Raw genomic sequence first — 15346 nt, forward strand, 5'->3', positions numbered from 1 at the left:
ATGCTTGTAAATTAGCCCGTCAAAACCTGAGCACAGAAATAAGATGTAGGAATCCCTTAGGTGTGAGAAAGGCAAGACAGACATATAGGCAAGCTTAGAAAGTAGCAAAAAAACAGTGGCATGAGGATCAGTGACGTGATCTGAAATCAGCCTGTGAAGCAAAGGACTCAAAACAATTTTGGGCCATTGTTAAGTGGGATAGAGGAGGTGAAGCTGAACCCCCCCAAAACAATGCTGCCAAACAACAATGAGTAGAATTTTTCAGACCCCAATACGCTCGTAACCCAGCTGAAGAAGAGTGTCCTCTACCCCCAACTATTTTTTATCAAAGTCAGCTTTTCACAACTAAAGATATCAGTTTAGCGTTAGACTGTGTGACTGGGAAGAGCTCCAGGCATGGATGGCATCCCAGCTGCCGTGTTTTTAAGTGATAGATCGTCTTGGTGCCAGTACTTTGAGTGTTTAGCTAACTCTGTGGCTAGGGGTGCGCCAATCCCATCTTCATAGAAAGGCGCTGAAATAATTCCGGTTTTTAAAAAGGGTGACAAATCTCTACCCAGTAATGATAGACCTATCCGTCATATAGACTCAGCCCAAAAAAGCATAAGTCGTTTAGTGCAAAATAAATTTCAAATATGGATAGAAGAACACAATATTTTTTTGTCCCCATATCAAGCTGGCTTTTGACCATGTATTAGTTCAATTGGCCAGGTCTTTTACTTCATAGCACTTTACTGGAGGAATGTTGCCTTAACCAATGGGACACTTTACGCGGTCTTTGTAGACCTGAAATCGGCTTTCGATTTAGTTTCGGTTTAGACCGGTTTCTGGCATTTCAGCCTTCTTCAGCCCGGCTTGCTTGAATCCAGTGGCAAAGTGAGCAAGGGACTCACGTCTGAGCATACCCTGCCAACTTATGGCAAACAAAGAAAAACCAAAGGAAATGATGGACGAAGCGTTGACAATACAAGCACTCACCCCCAGTCAACTGATCTGGGTTTATTCCATCACCGTTCTTTAGCCCAATCTGCCACCCCAGTTCAGACATGGCCATATGCAAATCAGTCTGACCCTGTGCCTCATGGGAACAGTCCAGCCCGAACTGCCAAGCTATGCCGTCCCTGGACTGGAAACAAGCTACCGAGGACCGGTTTCTGGCATTCCAACCATCTTCAGCCCGGCTTGCTTGAATCCAGTGGCAAAGTGAGCAAGGGTCTCATGTCTGCAGCCTGTTGATCCACCTGTGCCGGAAGTCCCAGCCCATTGAGCCTAATTGATGGTCCCACTTGCGTGAAATTTCTGCTCCCTTGGTCCATTTCAGATCTGACCCCACTCCACCCTCTCTTCCCTTGACCTCCCCAAACACACACCCCTTTTTCATGTGGCGTTTTTGTAATTGACTTGATGAAGAAACACAGCACGAAGATAGAATAGGGTTAGTAGGGATGGACAAGGATCAAGAATAGGGTGCGGTTCCCTGTCTAAGGTACCTATGACAGATTAGACAGGGAACAGGACAAAAAGGACCGTGGTCCGAGAGTAAGAACGACCTCGCCCTGCAACGTGGAATCTGGATCAGAGCTGGACGCCTAGCTCCACCGCCGGTGCTCAACAGCGCCAACAAAAGAAGAAAACAATAGGAGCCTACCAGTGATGGCTCACTGTAAAAGACACTGGACTGAAGAGAACAATGGGAGCCTACCAGTGATGGCTCGCTGTAAAAGACACTGGAAAGAAGAGAACAATGGGAGCCTACCAGTGATGGCTCGCTGTAAAAGACACTGGAAAGTAGAGAACAATGGGAGCCTACCAGTGATGGCTCGCTGTAAAAGACATTAGGTAGAAGAGAACAATGGGAGCCTACCAGTGATGGCTCGCTGTAAAAGACACTGGAAAGAAGAGAACAATGGGAGCCTACCAGTGATGGCTTGCTGTAAAAGACACTGGAAAGAAGAGAACAATGGGAGCCTACCAGTGATGGCTCGCTGTAAAAGACACTGGAAAGAAGAGAACAATGGGAGCCTACCAGTGATGGCTCGCTGTAAAAGACACTGGAAAGAAGAGAACAATGGGAGCCTACCAGTGATGGCTCGCTGTAAAAGACACTGGAAAGAAGAGAACAATGGGAGCCTACCAGTGATGGCTCGCTGTAAAAGACACTGGAAAGAAGAGAACAATGGGAGCCTACCAGTCATGGCTCGCTGTAAAAGACACTGGAGAGAAGAGAACAATGGGAGCCTACCAGTCATGGCTCGCTGTAAAAGACACTGGAAAAAAGAGAACAATGGGAGTCTACCAGTGATGGCTTGCTGTAAAAGACAATGGAAAGAAGAGAACAATGGGAGCCTACCAGTGATGGCTCGCTGTAAAAGACACTGGAAAGAAGAGAACAATGGGAGCCTACCAGTGATGGCTCGCTGTAAAAGACACTGGAAAGAAGAGAACAATGGGAGCCTACCAGTGATGGCTCGCTGTAAAAGACACGGGAAAGAAGAGAACAATGGGAGCCTACCAGTGATGGCTCGCTGTAAAAGACACTGGAAAGAAGAGAACAAAGGGAGCCTACCAGTGATGGCTCGCTGTAAAAGACACTGGAAAGAAGAGAACAAAGGGAGCCTACCAGTGATGGCTCACTGTAAAAGACACTGGAAAGAAGAGAACAATGGGAGCCCACCAGTGATGGCTCACTGTAAAAGACACTGGAAAGAAGAGAACAATGGGAGCCTACCAGTGATGGCTCACTGTAAAAGACACTGGAAAGAAGAGAACAATGGGAGCCTATCAGTGATGGCTCGCTGTAAAAGATGGCTCACTGTAAAAGACACTGGAAAGAAGAGACCAATGGGAGCCTACCAGTGATGGCTCACTGTAAAAGACACTGGAAAGAAGAGAAAAATGGGAGCCTACCAGTGATGGCTCGCTGTAAAAGACACTGGAAAGAAGAGAACAATGGGAGCCTACCAGTGATGGCTCGCTCTAAAAGACACTGGAAAGAAGAGAACAATGGGAGCCTACCAGTGATGGCTCACTGTAAAAGACACTGGAAAGAAGAGAACAATGGGAGCCTACCAGTGATGGCTCACTGTAAAAGACACTGGAAAGAAGAGAACAATGGGAGACTACCAGTGATGGCTCGCTGTAAAAGATGGCTCACTGTAAAAGACACTGGAAAGAAGAGACCAATGGGAGCCTACCAGTGATGGCTCACTGTAAAAGACACTGGAAAGAAGAGAAAAATGGGAGCCTACCAGTGATGGCTCGCTGTAAAAGACACTGGAAAGAAGAGAACAATGGGAGCCTACCAGTGATGGCTCGCTGTAAAAGGCACTGGAAAGAAGAGAACAATGGGAGCCTACCAGTGATGGCTCGCTGTAAAAGACACTGGAAAGAAGAGAACAATGGGAGCCTACCAGTGATGGCTCGCTGTTAAAGATACTGGAAAGAAGAGAACAATGGGAGCCTACCAGTGATGGCTCACTGTAAAAGACACTGGAAAGTAGAGAACAATGGGAGCCTACCAGTCATGGCTCGCTGTAAAAGACACTGGAAAGAAGAGAACAATGGGAGCCTACCAGTGATGGCTCGCTGTAAAAGACACTGGAAAGAAGAGAACAATGGGAGCCTACCAGTGATGGCTCGCTGTAAAAGACACTGGAAAGAAGAAAACAATGGGAGCCTACCAGTGATGGCTCGCTGTAAAAGACACTGGAAAGAAGAGAACAATGGGAGCCTACCAGTGATGGCTCGCTGTAAAAGACACTGGAAAGAAGAGAACAATGGGCGCCTACCAGTGATGGATCGCTGTAAAAAACACTGGAAAGAAGAAAACAATGGGAGCCTACCAGTGATGGCTCGCTGTAAAAGACACGGGAAAGAAGAGAACAATGGGAGCCTACCAGTGATGGCTCGCTGTAAAAGACACGGGAAAGAAGAGAACAATGGGAGCCTACCAGTGATGGCTCGCTGTAAAAGACACAGGAAAGAAGAGAACAATGGGAGCCTACCAGTGATGGCTCGCTGTAAAAGACACTGGAAAGAAGAGAACAATGGGAGCCTACCAGTGATGGCTCGCTGTACAAGACACTGGAAAGAAGAGAACAATGGGAGCCTACCAGTGATGGCTCGCTGTAAAAGACACTGGAAAGAAGAGAACAATGGGAGCCTACCAACGATGGCTCGCTGTAAAAGACACTGGAAAGAAGAGAACAATGGGAGCCTACCAGTGATGGCTCGCTGTAAAAGACACTGGAAAGATGAGAACAATGGGAGCCTACCAGTGATGGCTCGCTGTCAAAGACACTGGAAAGAAGAGAACAATGGCAGCCTAACAGTGGTGGCTCACTTTAAGAGACGCTGGAAAGAAGAGAACAATGGGAGCCTACCAGTGATGGCTCGCTGTAAAAGACACTGGAAAGAAGAGAACAATGGGAGCCTACCAGTGATGGCTCGCTGTAAAAGACACTGGAAAGAAGAGAAAAATGGGAGCCTACCAGTGATGGCTCGCTGTAAAAGACACTGGAAAGAAGAGAACAATGGGCGCCTACCAGTGATGGATCGCTGTAAAAGACACTGGAAAGAAGAAAACAATGGGAGCCTACCAGTGATGGCTCGCTGTAAAAGACACGGGAAAGAAGAGAACAATGGGAGCCTACCAGTGATGGCTCGCTGTAAAAGACACGGGAAAGAAGAGAACAATGGGAGCCTACCAGTGATGGCTCGCTGTAAAAGACACAGGAAAGAAAAGAACAATGGGAGCCTACCAGTGATGGCTCGCTGTAAAAGACACTGGAAAGAAGAGAACAATGGGAGCCTACCAGTGATGGCTCGCTGTAAAAGACACTGGAAAGAAGAGAACAATGGGAGCCTACCAGTGATGGCTCGCTGTAAAAGACACTGGAAAGAAGAGAACAATGGGAGCCTACCAGTGATGGCTCGCTGTAAAAGACACTAAAAAGATGAGAACAATGGGAGCCTACCAGTGATGGCTCGCTGTAAAAGACACTGGAAAGAAGAGAACAATGGGAGCCTACCAGTGATGGCTCGCTGTAAAAGACACTGGAAAGAAGAGAACAATGGGAGCCTACCAGTGATGGCTCGCTGTCAAAGACACTGGAAAGAAGAGAACAATGGGAGCCTACCAGTGATGGCTCGCTGTCAAAGACACTGGAAAGAAGAGAACAATGGGAGCCTACCAGTGATGGCTCGCTGTAAAAGACACTGGAAAGAAGAGAACAATGGGAGCCTACCAGTGGTGGCTCGCTGTAAAAGACACTGGAAAGAAGAGAACAATGGGAGCCTACCAGTGATGGCTCGCTGTAAAAGACACTGGAAAGAAGAGAACAATGGGAGCCTACCAGTGATGGCTCGCTGTAAAAGACACTGGAAAGAAGAGAACAATGGGAGCCTACCAGTGTTGGCTCGCTGTAAAAGACACTGGAAAGAAGAGAACAATGGGAGCCTACCAGTGATGGCTCGCTGTAAAAGACACTGGGAAGAAGAGAACAATGGGAGCCTACTAGTGATGGCTCGCTGTAAAAGACATTGGAAAGAAGAGAACAATGGGAGCCTACCAGTGATGGCTCGCTGTAAAAGACACTGGAAAGAAGAGAACAATGGGAGCCTACCAGTGATGGCTCGCTGTAAAAGACACTGGAAAGAAGAGCCTTTGAACATTATCACTCCCTGACCATCATTTATATTAGGTTGAATTTCTCTCCCAATCACCTCATGTAGATTATGCCCCAATTGGACAAGAAAAAGATTTTCTTTTGAAACCTTACATCGGTCGCTTTCACTGTGTATGAATAAGTAACGAAGAAATATGGAAGAAAGAGTAAACTGTGTATAATGATAATTGTAGACCACCAGTTGTCCTCATGAACATGCTTATTAGTTTAGATCCTCATGGAGTCTAGACCTCAAATAATGCACTTAATGGTCCTTATCCTATCAGAACAAATTGTATGATAACATTTTTGTATTAGAACGAAATAACTGCATCTTCTAAGACTTATGCTCATCTCCAGGTCTAAACGTATGGTACGACAAATGTCATTTTGTATGCACTGTCTCCCCGTTTATTACATTGACTACATAGGTTATTGACGATACTGTTTGTACAGATAGCAGAATTGTTTTTATCTGCCCATAAAACAAATAGGCTACCAAAGACCGCAATAGACAGCCCAACTGCATACTTAGCTTTTGTGTATAATAATGTCAACCTGTACATCATCACAACATATATGAACAGAAATTAACTAACTTAGTATAAAAACTGGGGACTGTGGAAATCGATAAACCTTAAGTATACATAAGCAGCGTTCATTTATGTTCGCCACAGTCACTGTTGAGAGCAGAGTGAAGATCCTGAAACATTGTCTGCATCATCTTGCGTAACAAGGGCCTCTAGGTGCGCGTAAGCAACAACCATTTTAGATATCACAGCCATTTTCATTCCCTGCTAGTCACCCATGATTCACCCTGACCTCGCAATCATCCCCAGCAACCTGACTAAGCCTGAACACACGTACTAGGGTTGTAAAAACCTTGTCAGCCTGACAATGCCTCGGAGTCACTTCCCGCGCCAAACCCACTTGTCCTTTCATCCTCCATGCACAGGCAAGCCCCCTTTTATAATCTCCTTCCCTGCACCTGGCCACTCAGTCCCGTCCCAGGCACTAACCGAGCCCTGTGGACATTGTTTATTGCCTACACACGGCAGGGCTTGTTTCACCAACAAAGGGGCCTGACTTAATCAATAACCCAAAACCCTTAGATCTGACCGATCCCACGTGTTTTAAGATACTGTCGGAATGTCCAGCTGCGAGATAGCGATCATCTGTTACATCTAAGTGGGGGGACATTTGTTGCTGGATTTGTGTGGGAACTAGCTTGAGGCGGGGACTCCAAGGATGTTTGACCATGCAATAAACTGACGAAAGAAATGTATAAAAGGCCATGCCACAGAGATGCAGTTAGAGCACCTCTTGACGATAGCCCCGGTGTCTAATGTGATGTGTTCTCCTCCTGGAGTAATAAACCTGTTCTTCGCTTTTCCACTTGCCAGTGCCTGCCTCTATTTTGATAGCTAATATTAATGTAAATTAGAGATGGTTTGCACCAAGCGGCATCAAAAGTCTTGGGAGTCACAGCTGCTTTTTACACAACCACTCACACACACAGTCACACATACACTCTGCCACTCAGCCCCCTCCAGGGCCGATTTTGGCCCTAGGGGACCCCATCCTCCAGGGCCCAGCCTTAACTGAATGGGGATGGAGGCCACGTGGGCCCCTCCCCAGGTCAATTTCGGCATTCCCATCCAACCGAGCCCAGACATAAATATATACATTTTTAATGGGGGCAGGGGTCTTCACGGCCCCCCTCCCTGGGCCAATTTAGGCCCCGGGGACCCCATTCCCCAGCCATAAACAAATGGGGAAGGTGGGCTGCAGGACCCTTTCCCCGGACCAATTATTGGCATGATCTCCCCATCCCCCTGGGCCTGGCCATTTCACCTGGGTGCCCTGGGCACACAGTGTGCCTAATGGGGATCGCGAGAGGTACCTCAAGGCCCCGCGTTCCAGGCTGGCTCGTGGCTTCCTGCTGTATGAACAAGCGCTGGAGCCCCCACTTTTTTTGCCACATTTGCTATAAATTCGCAACACATTTAAAAAAAATGCTTTTTTACCCTGCAGGGTCCCTCTGGGACCCCAAGACCAAGGCTTGGAGGTCAGGGTATCCCTACCCAGCCCCCTTTTCTTTTTCTTTTTTTTACTTTTTTGGGGGGACACTCGGCAGAAGCAGAGTCCCAAGATGGCTATTAACACTTCCTGGTTGAAGTGTTGGCAGCCCCAATCAGTTATGCCATTCTCTGCACAAGCTCGTTATTATTCGTGAATTAGCCAGCAATCGGAGATATCTAAATTTGGTTTCCTTAAATTTCTTAACAACAACTGAATGGATTTACAACAAATAATAGCAGTTCGAGCTGCGGCCCTGTGTAAAGAGTTCAGGGGAATTAGCCTGGAAAAGGCACCTTTGTTTACCCCCTTATTTCTCAGCCCCTACTTGACCGATCTCCCTGAAACTTTCCATGCACAACAAGACTCACCGTGACCCTTCGTTGGAAAGTCTTGTGACGAGTCGTCAAACAGCGCCAAAGATACAGGCAACTTTAGTGAATCACATGTACCCAGTAGTCCCGTGCAGACGCGTTTCGGGCCTCGAGCTCTTTGTCAGAGGCATCCTGCATGAAAACTGCAACATTACCACAGGATATATCCCCTCTTTTATGTCAATCATATCATATGTATATATATAGTCACTCAATGATCGATATGTAACAATGCGGGCTTGTTAGTGAGGCCAGTGGCGATGAGGAAGGCTGAAGATGGTCCTAGTGGGACGTCCCCTAGACTTCTAGATCGAAGTAAATTGATTTAGAGTTCCTCATGTACCGGCATGTATCCAAATTCATGCTTAAAATGAGACCAGCCTCCTCGTTACATATTTCTCAAGCTGGAATCATCAAGATGTGTTGAAAATCAAAAGTGGTACTCTTATCCAAAATGTTGTTTGTTTTACGGTAACAGTTGCAGCACCTTTTGGCCTACCATCCGAACATTTTTGTTGTCAACATTGAGGCTCACTGCAAGATGTTAAAAAAAAGGAAATACATATTTGAACCTATAGGGCTCCATCTGAGATCAGGAATGAACCTGCACCTTGCAGCAGCATGTTACTGGCAGTTATGAACTACATGAAGAGAGGAAGGTGTCTCCTGATGATGCTCTGCAGAGGTGTCAGAAGGTCTTGGAGAAAAAGTTGGGTGCATGATCTGTAAAGTGCTGGAATTCATCTGTTCCTGCAACAAGCACGGTGGCGGGGAAGGATCGGGGGCGCTCGGGGTCCTGGAATCAGAGAGGAGAGAAGTGCATTAGAATGAGGGCATTCAGATGTGGGAGAATACAAGACCTTATCATAGAGGACCTACACTGGTGTCATGTAGTTAGGGAGAAAAGGGCATGATCAACCAAATCTCTAAAACGTGTACTCTACAACAATAACTAACCATAAACCTTCCCTCTCTTTCAAAACAGCCTAAGAACCAACACTAGCTAAATCCCCAAACTATCTAGCATTCAAACCTGCCTCTCTTATAGAACAACCTAACTACCTAAACTATCTAAATCCCCAAACTATTGAACCTTCAAACCTGCCTCTCTTATAGAACAACCTAACTACCCAAACTAACTAAATCCCCAAACTATTGAACCTTCAAACCTGCCTCTCTTATAGAGCAACCTAACTACCCAAACTAACTAAATCCCCAAACTATTGAACCTTCAAACCTGCCTCTCTTATATAACTAACGACCATAACTATCTAAATCCCCAAACTATTGAACCTTCAAACCTGCCTCTCTTATATAAATAACAACCATAACTATCTAAATCCCCAAACTATTGAACCTTCAAACCTGCCTCTCTTAAATAACTAACAACCAAAGCGATCTAAATCCCCAAACTATTGAACCTTCAAACCTGTATACAACTTACTACCTAAATTATCTAAATCCGCAAACTATTGAACCTTCAAACCTGCCTCTCTTATATAACTAACAACCATAACTATCAAACTCCCCAAACTATTGAAACTTCAAACCTGCCTCTCTTATATAACTAACAACCATAACTATTTAAATCCCCAAACGATTGAACCTTCAAACCTGCCTCTCTTATATAACTAACAACCATAACTATCAAACTCCCCAAACTATTGAACCTTCAAACCTGTATATAACTAACAACCAAAACCATCAAACTCCCCAAACTATTGAACCTTCAAACCTGCCTCTCTTATATAACTAACAACCATAACTATCTAAATCCCCAAACTATTGAACCTTCAAACCTGCCTCTCTTATATAACCAACAACCATAAGTATCTAAATCCCCAAACTATTGAACCTTCACACCTGCCTCTCTTATATAACTAACAACCATAACTATCAAACTCCACAAACTATTGAAACTTCAAACCTGCCTCTCTTATATAACTAACAACCATAACTATTTAAATCCCCAAACTATTGAACCTTCAAACCTGACTTTCTTATATAACTAACAACCATAACTATCAAACTCCCCAAACTATTGAACCTTAAAACCTGTATATAACTAACAACCAAAACTATCAAACTCCCCATACGATTGAACCTTCAAACCTGCCTCTCTTATATAACTAACAACCATAACTATCTAAATCCCCAAACTATTGAACCTTCAAACCTGCCTCTCTTATATAACTAACAACCATAACTATCAAACTCCCCAAACTATTGAAACTTCAAACCTGCCTCTCCTATATAACTAACAAATAAAACTATTCTAAATCCCCAAACTATTGAACCTTCAAACCTGCCTGTCTTATATAACTAACAACCAAAACTATCTAACATCCCAAATTATTGAACCTTCAAACCTGCCTCTCTTATATAACTAACTACCAAAACTATTTAAATCCCACAACTGACCTTCAAACCTGCCTCTCTTATATAACTAACAAACAAAACTATCTAAATCCCCAAACTATTGAACCTTCAAACCTGCCTCTCTTAAATAACTAGCAACCAAAACTATCTAAATCCCCAAACTATTGAACCTTCAAACCTGCCTCTCTTACATAACTAACAACCAAAACTATCTAAATCCCCAAACACACACAGTTACGAGTAGAAATGCACGCACACAAACACACGTGCGTGGATGCACACACACAAACACATACAGTCCACACTGTTACTCTTGTCGTCTAATAATCCCACTGACACACATTAATACTCAGAAAGTATGAAGGAGAGGATTGTACTCACCTCCACGGGGTAGGCTGTGGTGGGGACGTAGCGAATAACGAAGCCACATCTGCGTCTGTGGGACGTGTTGGGTTCACTGGCGTGGACTGTCAGCCCGTCGTGGATCTGACGAGAGAAATGTAGGATATGAGCCGTGCTTATCTGCCAAAAATGTAAGTGCCAGGGCCCAATGTGTTACTCACTGGTCCTCTGCAGCTGGCACTGCCCGCGTCACTTTTTTACCTTTAAGTTTTGTCATTTTTTTAAAGCTATATTAAATCATTTAGTTCTCTACTAATGAACGTTAGTTAAAAATACACACACACTGCCACCATATGGTGGTTTCTCAGACATATGTGCCTTTGTTTACAGAAAAGCACCGGAAAACACAGACACAAATTAAGCACTGGATATGGGACAGAGAAAAGACAGGCAGCGCCTTGAGGTGCACCTCAAGGGGAAACTGAGTACATAGTCCTGAGGCACCCCAAGGAAAGCTGTGAGTGCACAGCGCTGGTGCACCCCAGGGGGAGCTGTGAGTAACACAGTGCTGGTGCACCTCCGGGGCAGCTGTGAGTACACAGTGCTGGTGCACCCCAAGGAAAGCTGTGAGTGCACAGCGCTGGTGCACCCCAGGGGGAGCTGTGAGTACACAGTGCTGGTGCATGCCCAGGGGGAACTGTGAGTACACAGTGCTGGTGCACCTCGGGGGAGCTGTGAGTACACAGTGCGGGTGCACCCCAGGGAGCTGTGAGTACACAGTGCTTCGTCCATCATAGTGGCATCTGCGTGGATAACTATGCAGGACAGGATTCATTCTGGCACGAGGCTCCTGTCCCAAAAATTAAACCTCAGCAGGAAGCACTTACAGATAAAATTAAAGCAGGTGCCCGAGTTGAAACTGAAAGTCAGTAACGTTTTAATCAGCCCAAAACATTAGCATGGTCGAGGCTGGGTAAGTGTGCTTTAACCCCATATCTGCCGTCGAAAATGAGCTGTAATACTCGAGGGAGGTCTTTGCATCCATGAGTTTCTCAAGCGTGATCCCCGTATAGTTCCTGTGGCCAGGAGGCTGCTTTCTCCTCACCTGCTGCCCTGCTCGCTCTCTGACCCTTTATACACAAGAGGCTTGTGAACACGCATAGAAGCCCCGCACCACACATTAGCGATATCCAGGGCCGGACTGGCCATAGCGTGCACCGGGCAATCCCCTGGTGCGCCGCAGGGGTAAGGGACGGTTTTGGGGCCCTTGGGGCCGTTTTTGTTACAGGGCCATTTTTGCAGCATAGCTGCAAAATCGGCCCTGTACCAAAATCGGCCGAAAACCGGCCCTGGCAAAGAGCTCGGTGGCACCTCCAACCCCACCGAGTAGGGAGTGGGGGCCGGCTGAGCACTTTGCCAGGGCCGGTTGTGGTTCCCAGTCCGGCCTTGGCGGTATCAAACGTCTTCCCACCCTTTCCCAACTAAGATGGACAGCTCACTCAAGGGACCTCGGCGCATTTTGGCGCGGTGGCAAAGTTACAGGCACACAGGGTCACTGAAGGCAAATCTTCCGGCCCTTTACGCAGCTGCAGTGTTGGAAACGCAATATACATTTACCCAACGAGGTAGCACTTACTGATTAGCCAGTAGAAAGTACTCCAGTTGAGTATAGTGAGATTGCAAAAATATCTGCGATTTCACTGTAAAATCCGCAAATTTCAGGATTTTTTTGTAATTTCGCGTGAATTCGCGGACCATAGATCCGCAAAATTCCCCCTTACTTATTTGAGATGCCATTGGCGCTGATTTTACAGCAGGAGACAAAAACCCAGCACTAAAAATCTGTGAGAACTGCGCAAGGTAAACCACTACGCTGCTCACAGAACTTCACGTAGCTTGCCGTAGTTTTTTTTGTCAGTTCGCAGAGTTGCCACATAATTGAACTTCGCGAACTCCGCCGAGGCTTACTTGGAACCCGGATGAGCCCGTAAACTAGCACAATGTATCTACTCAATATCTCACTGAAATGACCGAGGGTACTTGGCACAACAGATTCACACTGTCAGGGGCAAACACCCGGCCAGGAGAAACACCCAAAACCTAACATCAGATTGAACGTGGCCATATAAAGTAGAAAGTAATAGTTCCCAATTATTTTTAGGTCCTGGTGTGATTCGATGGTTGTATGTAAGTATAGACATTATGAATGAGTGTGATTAGTGGATGCTAATAATATGCATTTTTTATTTTGAAAAGACAGTTGGTGTCATGGACAATTGCATGGAGGAGTGTATTACAGTCGTATTTTTATACCACAGGATATTGGGCAGCACATATGGTCTGTAGATCAGTTTCACTCACTGAATATGTCTTAAGATTTTTAATCATTCCCCATTGATGACCATTTTGAACTATGTCACAAAATGGTGTAATCTTTTGCATATGTTAAATGTTTTGCAAGGAAACATATTATATGTTGCTATAGCGATCCAGTTGGGAGGAGTCAACTAATGTAGTTGTCCTGAGGAAGGAGGTACATATTATCTAATACCACAAAAACACATCGACAGAACACACAAAGACGACCCACAGTGCATGGACCATTTCAATATGTCAATGAGTATATCACAATAATACTTTGCAAATGTGGATTTAATACAAAAAGTCTAGAACGCCTTTTTGAGATACTTGCTGGCGGTACCTAAAAGCTGTTCCACCTATGCCTGCTACACAGAATTGGGCATTGATTCTATTACAGACATCATAAAATTACAAGCAGTAATGTTGTGGCGTCGAATATGGGTCACTGAGCAATGCCAACTAACTAGGGCGATCATCCAAGATATCTTGACACTTGATCACTGCAAGAAAATTAAATGGTTATCCTATGTTAAAGCGCTACTAACAGATTTAGGTTACAGGAAGTTTTTTGTTCACCCGTTATTGATAAATGAAATCTCAAAAAAGGACTTAAAAAGAGAGTGCCTTGTACACCTACGCCAGTTACGATTTCTATCTGAGATTCACAAACCATCTGTTCAACATTCTTTATTAGCGCAGACTGTGTTTACCATTGAACCCTATTTGAACTCTAGTTTAACACAATATGAAAAAATGTTGCTTACCCGCTTTAGATTTGATTTGTTCCATTTACTGGTTGCATTTCCAAAGCAAAATGTCTGGTCATCCACACTTCCTATGTGTCCGTGTGACCTAGTGTCCCCACAAACAACGATGCATACAATGTTATTTTGTAAATTTTTTACCGAACCACGCAAACGCTGGATACTGCCCATTTTGAAAATCTGGGGACTTCGACAGTGCCGTCCTGCATATTTGGCACTCCAGTATCTTGAACATGAAAACTATGCTAAAGCGGTTGTATGTTTTCTCAAATTTTGTATCTGTCATCGTACGAACCTTTGAGTACGAATTATATATTAGCTCTGCACAAATGAAAGAATGCCAGAAATAGGGAAACTGTATGTTAAGATAAGGTCGAAAATACATAAACTGAGACGTCTTTTTTAATTGCTTTTTTTAACAAATGTATTTTTATACCGGTTTTTAACCTTTGTAAACTTTGTAATTTGCTTATTGAGAACTTTTATGGTGTTTCTTTTTAAACTACCGAATAAAGTTATTATTGAATTGAATTGAAGTAGGAGTGTACCTTCTAATTGAGAAATTGATTGGAATTTTTTTTGAGAAATTCTCCCCCTTTTACCTAATGTTGTGTTGTTATTTGTTTCTTCTTTTTTTTCCGGAGATTTATATAGCATGAACTTGACACAAAGGTATCAGGTAGCTTTACACCAGCACCAGTTGCGTCACATGAGGAGACATGTATTTTTAGTAGGCACAGGACGATTACGTGATTTTTCCAAGATCACAGCATGTTGCGCATCCTTGCTGAGACTTGAACCCGGCTCCCCAGATTTGAGGTCGAGCGCCATAGCTGTTAGGCCACTTCCTCTCCACTTTGTTATTCGTTTTCTGCTCTACAGTGCTTCCACTGTGCTTGTGAAATCTATTGTTTTTAATATAAACTTAAAAGGGGCTTAAATCCTGCCCCCTCTCTTTCCAGGCTTTTCCTTGGTTTCTGTTCTTGCCACTTACCTTTCCACCTTTTCTGTTGATTTTAGCTTATTTTCCTGCAATTACCAATGTTTGTAACTCGTCTGCTTCTCTTGTCAGTATCCCGTAGGCAAAATACTGGTAATAGCCGCCTTGGTAGAACTATTTTTAGGTAGAGCGTAGCGATGGACCTCCATGTATACTTTAGTATACATATATGGGGACACGAGTCGGAGGCGCGCATTTTCCGACTTGGATTTGGCCTCGTGGGCGCGCTTTTGCTGCTGGCTGTTTGCTGTGAATGTGTGCGAGCGCGACTCTGCCATGCGCCTTGGAAACCGAAACCTAAGAGCCGCGGGACGTGAGCTGTCTATGGTAGAAGCTCACACGCGCGGCTCTTAGGTTTCGTTTTGACTTGTTAATTTAAGG

Source organism: Lissotriton vulgaris, chromosome 10 (genome assembly GCF_964263255.1).
Source record: "Lissotriton vulgaris chromosome 10, aLisVul1.2, whole genome shotgun sequence".
Taxonomy (NCBI): Eukaryota; Metazoa; Chordata; class Amphibia; order Caudata; family Salamandridae; genus Lissotriton; species Lissotriton vulgaris.